Source organism: Amphiura filiformis, unplaced genomic scaffold (assembly GCF_039555335.1).
Source record: "Amphiura filiformis unplaced genomic scaffold, Afil_fr2py scaffold_42, whole genome shotgun sequence".
NCBI lineage: Eukaryota > Metazoa > Echinodermata > Ophiuroidea > Amphilepidida > Amphiuridae > Amphiura > Amphiura filiformis.
In genome coordinates, this window is record NW_027305506.1 from 239749 (window position 1) to 247148 (window position 7400).

At 37.3% G+C, this 7400-nt stretch overlaps 1 long non-coding RNA gene across 1 annotated transcript; it reads right to left on the bottom strand.

The window, feature by feature from the left end:
• Positions 1 to 206: 206 nt before the first annotated feature.
• LOC140144144 (uncharacterized) lies at positions 207 to 5132 on the bottom strand. Its single transcript, XR_011857839.1, has 2 exons — positions 4925 to 5132; positions 207 to 383 (listed from the first exon to the last, which is right to left on the bottom strand). It is a non-coding gene; the product is annotated as an uncharacterized lncRNA (long non-coding RNA).
• Positions 5133 to 7400: the final 2268 nt, after the last annotated feature.

The following is a 7400-nucleotide window of genomic DNA, read 5'->3' on the forward strand; positions in this document are numbered from 1 at the left end:
TCATGCATTGAGCCAATAAGAAATTTGGTAAAAGTGAGCATGGCTATCTAAAAAGCTTGATTTTGATTGGTTACTCAGATGATTATATTATGCAATTAACCAATGAGGGGCCCTGTAAGAAAGGCAGTAGTGCCGACGGGTTTAATTATAGTTCAAACATAAATTGAAAGACAAGAAAAATAACTCAAAATGTATAAAACAAATAATAATAATAAAATCAATAGTTATGTAAATGAATCATGGAAAACAGTTAGAATTGTACATTACTGATGTCTTACTCAATTTACCAGGTCAATACATTACATAATTAGGCAAAATGTCACAGGTTGCGCTCCACCAGCTACTATAGGATCCACAACTTTTATAAGTTCCCCTAACACTTTCTGAAATAAATTGAAACAACATTTTACAAAATGTAAAATAGTTTGTGTATAGCCTTATTTGTCTTACACATCTTTTTGGGCACAATGATTCATTGTGTAAAATAAAGATCTTATTTCAAAAGTTGCATCTTGAGTCCGTGAGGCGACAACTCTATAATAAGCCAGGCCTATTCTAGTGTTTGTTAAGGAAAGTTGGCTCCTATAGACAACTTTTAAAATGGCCTCTTTTTTTTTTGCGTTATGAATCATTGTGCCCAAACGCAATAATTGGTGATGCTATAAATTGGTCCAGATGTGTAAAATAAATATGGCAACAGATGTGGTATATTTTGTAATTTTTTTTCCATTTATTTCAAACTTATAAATTATGTGTCCTGTAGTATGAAACCAAAAGCATTTTAAGCTACACCTAATCATTTTATATTATATAGGTAACAATAAATACACTGATATTTAATTTCATGAGTTGTTAATTACCAAAATAATTGTGGCATAACTGAGATTACATATTTATGAATCAGTTAGAATAATGCGCCATCAAATTCTGTGTACAAAATATTATAAATTTAGCAAAAACTTTTCCATACGCGTAATAATGCAAAGCTTTTTAAATTATTGTAAAACAAGTCAAACATTTCTAATGGTAATTTCGATGAATTTAAATATGGAATAGTATTACAGTTGACATGTGCTGTTGGAAAAGCCTAAAAGCTCTATTCTGATTGGTTACTCAGATGATTATATCATGTAATCAACCAATCAGGGAAACTGTAAGTGATCACTTATCATTCTTCAATTGGGCTACTGCATATGAAATCCATACACTCTCTATAGGAGACATGACCTTAATCTCCCACACAGGGAGTGTGAATTTCAAATGGGATTCGCTAAATGAGTGGCTAAATTTGAAATTTACACCCCATCTGTGGAAAGATTAAGATCATGTCTTCCGTAGACAGGGCTGTCAATTCTCATGCATTGGGCATGAGTCTTACATAAAGGCACTTTCTCACAGTCTCATGCCAAGGTAGTATATCTAATGCCAAGAGCTGCCAAATAAGTAAAATCTCCGCATCGTAAAAATAAAGTTGTGCCTACCCCCTACATTTTACATTATCGAGCGCCGTGGCTCAAATAATCATGGATCAAAACGATCATTGTAGTCGGCAAACAATTACGTGTCGGTATGCCACTGTTCAAAAGTGTATCACGCCAAGCAATTCCAAAAAGTTAACAGCCCTGCCCTAGGTGGTGTATGGATTTCACTGGAATATCCCAAACACCTATTGCTAGTAGTAAGGAAAACATCAGTTATCACATTTCAATAATTTTGTCATCTGCTTCAAATACTGTCGTATCTCAAAAGGCGGACTTTTGAATTTCTTTTTTATTGTCATCTAATGGTGGCGAAATACGTCTAGAAAATTAACTTAATATGTGACATGATCAAGGGGAATGAGTCACATGTCGGCCCTGGTCGAAAAATGAGTTTTACACATGTTTCTAAAGAGGACATTTAGAGCTTTCAGAAACTGAAAAACCCATGTTGATACGACTTTTCTTTGTGAAGTTATGTCAATCGCTGAAAACAGTATAAAACAAAAGAATTTTAACACTTTCTTTGCAAATATCTCAAAATCAATATTAGCGACATCCGACTCATTTCCCTTGATTGTGTCACATATATTAATTTTGAGATATTATCACAATATTACAATCTCATGTCCATTCATGAAAGAAAGAAGCATGCACAAATACAAAATAACAAAATGAAATAAAACGATAATAAAAATCACACAAGGCAGTCTTTTGAGATATGACAGTATGTGATGAAGACAACGATTGGCAACATGTTAGATTGTTAAGCCTCCCATAATTGGCAACCATTATCACTATGGCAACTATCACTCTCAGAAGGATTGAGGGTTGACATCGATTCTTTGAGATAATTACAACAAAATGAGCTCCCCAAAAGTGTGGGATTTACTCCAGGAGAGGGGTAAATCCACAATTCAGGGGTCAAAAATAAAAATGCTTGGATTACTTTAACCCTATGAGAACTACCTGCCGATTGGCCAAAATGAATATTGTGTCCAAATTTGAACCAATCAAGGAGGGTATTAATCAGATCATCTGCAAATGCAAGGCTGACCATAAATAGCCTAGTCATAATTGGCCATTGAAATGAGCATATCAAGTTATCAACCAATCAGAAATGCTGTTAGATGACCAGTAGTATCCAGGGGTTAAAATACATATCAAACTATCTAGCTTGTCACAAGGATTAAAAAATGCATTGTTTCAACTAGCTGCCACTTTTAGAGATATAAGACAAAATGTGCCAAATGTCATTCATGCAAGGTCAAAATTTTTAAATGCTCTGATTTCATTAAAAATAAACTTAAATTTTTCATCTAAAGTTTGTTCGGTTTATATAAGGTGAAAAAAATAAGACTCATAACACTGTGTATTGATATAGAATGGCATGCATGCGGTTGGGCACAATGCTTACGCTAGTGGTGCGTTGTGTTATGTATGACCTGCGCATGCTTATGTGAATTTACGCGAGCGTGAGTTGGGACTTAATTGATGCGCGCAGTAACAAAAGCCGAAATAATTTCCGCCTAATAAAAGCCGAACAAATTTTAGATTGTAGTCGCAAGATTGAAACAAAAATACTGCCTCCTACATTTTGTTACAGGACGAACTAGCTGTTGGCATTTTGACTTCTGCATTAACTCCATAAAAGAAACACAGTTACAACATAAACTATACATGTACATGTTTTAATCCTTGTGGCAAGTTGAACAATTTAAGGCTATTTTCAAAGAAATCAGAACATTTCTGAATTTTGACCCTGTGTGATTGACCTTGAAAATTTGACACTTTTTGTCTTATATGTGCCCATCCACCACAAACTGGTCGTAAAGTCGGCATTTTCCATTTTGAGATACAATCAAAAACAGTATATGGATTTCTATGTAATATATATTTATATGAATTTGACCTTTGATGAACCATAACTTCACTTCCAGATGTCCGATGAAGCTGGTTGAGGTGTCATTTTAAAGCTGAAAGTGCATTCTTTCAAATTCTGCAATAAACAGAAAATGACCTAGGTGGTGGATGGTCACATATCTCCTTAACCGTAAGTCGCAGAGAGTAGAAACTAATTTTTTAAATCCTTATGATGAGACTCAATCCTTCCTTTGCTCATACGGTCACAAAAACCCTAAATATGACTCTCAATTTAGAAGCATAATTAATTGGCCACTCGGATAAATATATCATAATTGCTCAATCAGAAATGCTGTACATTTGTGCCAATAGGGTTAATATCATCAACAAATAATGCATATGGTAATAATTCTTGAATAAGAACAATTGGAAAAAAAGAAGTAATAAAATATTGACCTATCTAAGAATATCTAATATATAAATAGCAATAACAAAGTATAATTATAATAACATGGGCACTACCAACAAAATTATTGGCCTCTAAGAACTGTTATGATTGGTTACAAAGAGTCCTATATCATATGTTGAGCCAATCAGGGATATGGTTTTTAAAAGTGCTATGAGATCTAAAAGCTTAAGTGTGATTGGTCAGTCAGATGATTATGTCATGTAATTAACCTATTACAGGCATAGGCTTCAACATATGAAGTCCTAGTTCAAAATATCAAGAGGCTTGTTTGTACTCATTTTGATGCATCATTTTTCATGCTGATTCTAAATATAGTCATGTAAATATAGAATTATGAAATTTTCGAAATTAACAAAAAATGAGCTTACGTCATCTGCAGTCGACACCCATGTGGAGAGATTAACATTACAGGTTCATGCAACAATCTCTGATGATACAATTTCAAGCACAAGTCCTATCCCCATGGGCATTACCTTCTTTCTTATGGCGCCTCTGTTTGGTTAATGAAGGATTAATACCTGTTTATTAACACTAACCACCCTGAGTGGCGGGTAATGCCCATGGGATTAATGTGAGCCCTTCTAATTGGCTTCAATTGGCCTATACATGATATAGCCCTCATTGTAACCAATCAAATTAGCTCTTAAGAAGCTGAAATTGTGGTGTGTAGTACCCATGTGGAAGTCTCATACAACCAAAAACATTTCACATATTTGCCTGATTTGGTTTCGTACATATAGAAAATGCCATGAACAAAAAGCAGCTTTAAAATGAAACCAAACTCATACATGTACCATATCTCTGATTGGCTTAATACATGAGATAGCCCTCTTTGTAACCAATCAAAATAGTTCAAAGAAGCTAATAATGTACAGTAGTGCCCATGGGGATTAGTGACTTCCAAACATAGCCAGTCCAGGTTTGCCCCCCCCCCCAAAAAAAAAAATCAGTACAAAGCACGGGTCAAAGGTCAAATCAATAAAAGTATTGTTGGTTTTTATGGGACAGGAATTACCGAAAGCCAGAGGGCTAAATGTCAATAGGTCACCGAATTTATTTGTTACGGTTTCTATGGCACAGGAAACAGTTAAAAGTCACAAGAATATCTACAAACCCACTAGTCAATCTCCTCTAGTCTAATTAAATCTAGAAACACTGGTGCTATGAAGTCATTGGAGCTTCTTTGCTGAAATACGGTGCCGATTCATTGACTAGTAATGTGTGACAGATGTTGCAAACTGGCATACGTCTTCTCCGTGGGCCGCTTTCTACATGTTTAGTTACACATTCTGGACAGAAGACTTTACCACAGTGCTTGCAATGTTGCTGAAATGAACAAAAAATGGCAATGTACCCTTAGTTCAAATTTAGAATTCACCTTTTCGGTAAAGCCTTTGAGTTTAGACCCTTGATGTCATCACGCCTATGTGCACATTGTTACTGTGCACTTCACCGCATTGAAATGCGCAGTCACTATGTTCGATAACAATGTGTACATCGGCGTTACGTCAGGTGAGCTAGAAATGACAACCTCAGTCAGCCAACATTGTAAGACTTTACTCCCAGAATCTGGGCAACTGTGCAGTTGTATCCTTGCTAACCTTTTGACCTGCATCTCACAACAGTCAGCAGAGTGGGATCCTGTCACAATGGTGCACAAAGACAGGAGTGCATCTGAAGTTGACACTAACAATCATACCACAATGACATGTGCAGATGATGAAGCATTCAGTCTACATGTATGTGACTTAGGGAGACATGTGGGTGTATTTGGGAGACATGTGCAGATGATGAAGCATTCAGTCTACATGTATGTTACTTAGGGAGACATGTGGGTGTATTTGGGAGACATGTGCAGATGATGAAGCATTCAGTCTACATGTATGTTACTTAGGGAGACATGTGGGTGTATTTGGGAGACATGTGCAGATGATGAAGCATTCAGTCTACATGTATGTGACTTAGGGAGACATTTGGGTGTATTTGGGAGACATGTGCAGATGATGAAGCATTCAGTCTACATGTATGTTACTTAGGGAGACATGTGGGTGTATTTGGGAGACATGTGCAGATGATGAAGCATTCAGTCTACATGTATGTTACTTAGGGAGACATGTGGGTGTATTTGGGAGACATGTGCAGATGATGAAGCATTCAGTCTACATGTATGTTACTTAGGGAGACATGTGGGTGTATTTGGGAGACATGTGCAGATGATGAAGCATTCAGTCTACATGTATGTGACTTAGGGAGACATGTGGGTGTATTTGGGAGACATGTGCAGATGATGAAGCATTCAGTCTACATGTATGTGACTTAGGGAGACATGTGGGTGTATTTGGGAGACATGTGCAGATGATGAAGCATTCAGTCTACATGTATGTTACTTAGGGAGACATGTGGGTGTATTTGGGAGACATGTGCAGATGATGAAGCATTCAGTCTACATGTATGTTACTTAGGGAGACATGTGGGTGTATTTGGGAGACATGTGCAGATGATGAAGCATTCAGTCTACATGTATGTTTCTTTAATGATAGGGAGACATGTGGGTGTATTTGGGAGACATGTGCAGATGATGAAGCATTCAGTCTACATGTATGTGACTTAGGGAGACATGTGGGTGTATTTGGGAGACATGTGCAGATGATGAAGCATTCAGTCTACATGTATGTGACTTAGGGAGACATGTGGGTGTATTTGGGAGACATGTGCAGATGATGAAGCATTCAGTCTACATGTATGTTACTTAGGGAGACATGTGGGTGTATTTGGGAGACATGTGCAGATGATGAAGCATTCAGTCTACATGTATGTGACTTAGGGAGACATGTGGGTGTATTTGGGAGACATGTGCAGATGATGAAGCATTCAGTCTACATGTATGTGACTTAGGGAGACATGTGGGTGTATTTGGGAGACATGTGCAGATGATGAAGCATTCAGTCTACATGTATGTGACTTAGGGAGACATGTGGGTGTATTTGGGAGACATGTGCAGATGATGAAGCATTCAGTCTACATGTATGTGACTTAGGGAGACATGTGGGTGTATTTGGGAGACATGTGCAGATGATGAAGCATTCAGTCTACATGTATGTGACTTAGGGAGACATGTGGGTGTATTTGGGAGACATGTGCAGATGATGAAGCATTCAGTCTACATGTATGTGACTTAGGGAGACATGTGGGTGTATTTGGGAGACATGTGCAGATGATGAAGCATTCAGTCTACATGTATGTGACTTAGGGAGACATGTGGGTGTATTTGGGAGACATGTGCAGATGATGAAGCATTCAGTCTACATGTATGTGACTTAGGGAGACATGTGGGTGTATTTGGGAGACATGTGCAGATGATGAAGCATTCAGTCTACATGTATGTGACTTAGGGAGACATGTGGGTGTATTTGGGAGACATGTGCAGATGATGAAGCATTCAGTCTACATGTATGTGACTTAGGGAGACATGTGGGTGTATTTGGGAGACATGTGCAGATGATGAAGCATTCAGTCTACATGTATGTGACTTAGGGAGACATGTGGGTGTATTTGGGAGACATGTGCAGATGATGAAGCATTCAGTCTAC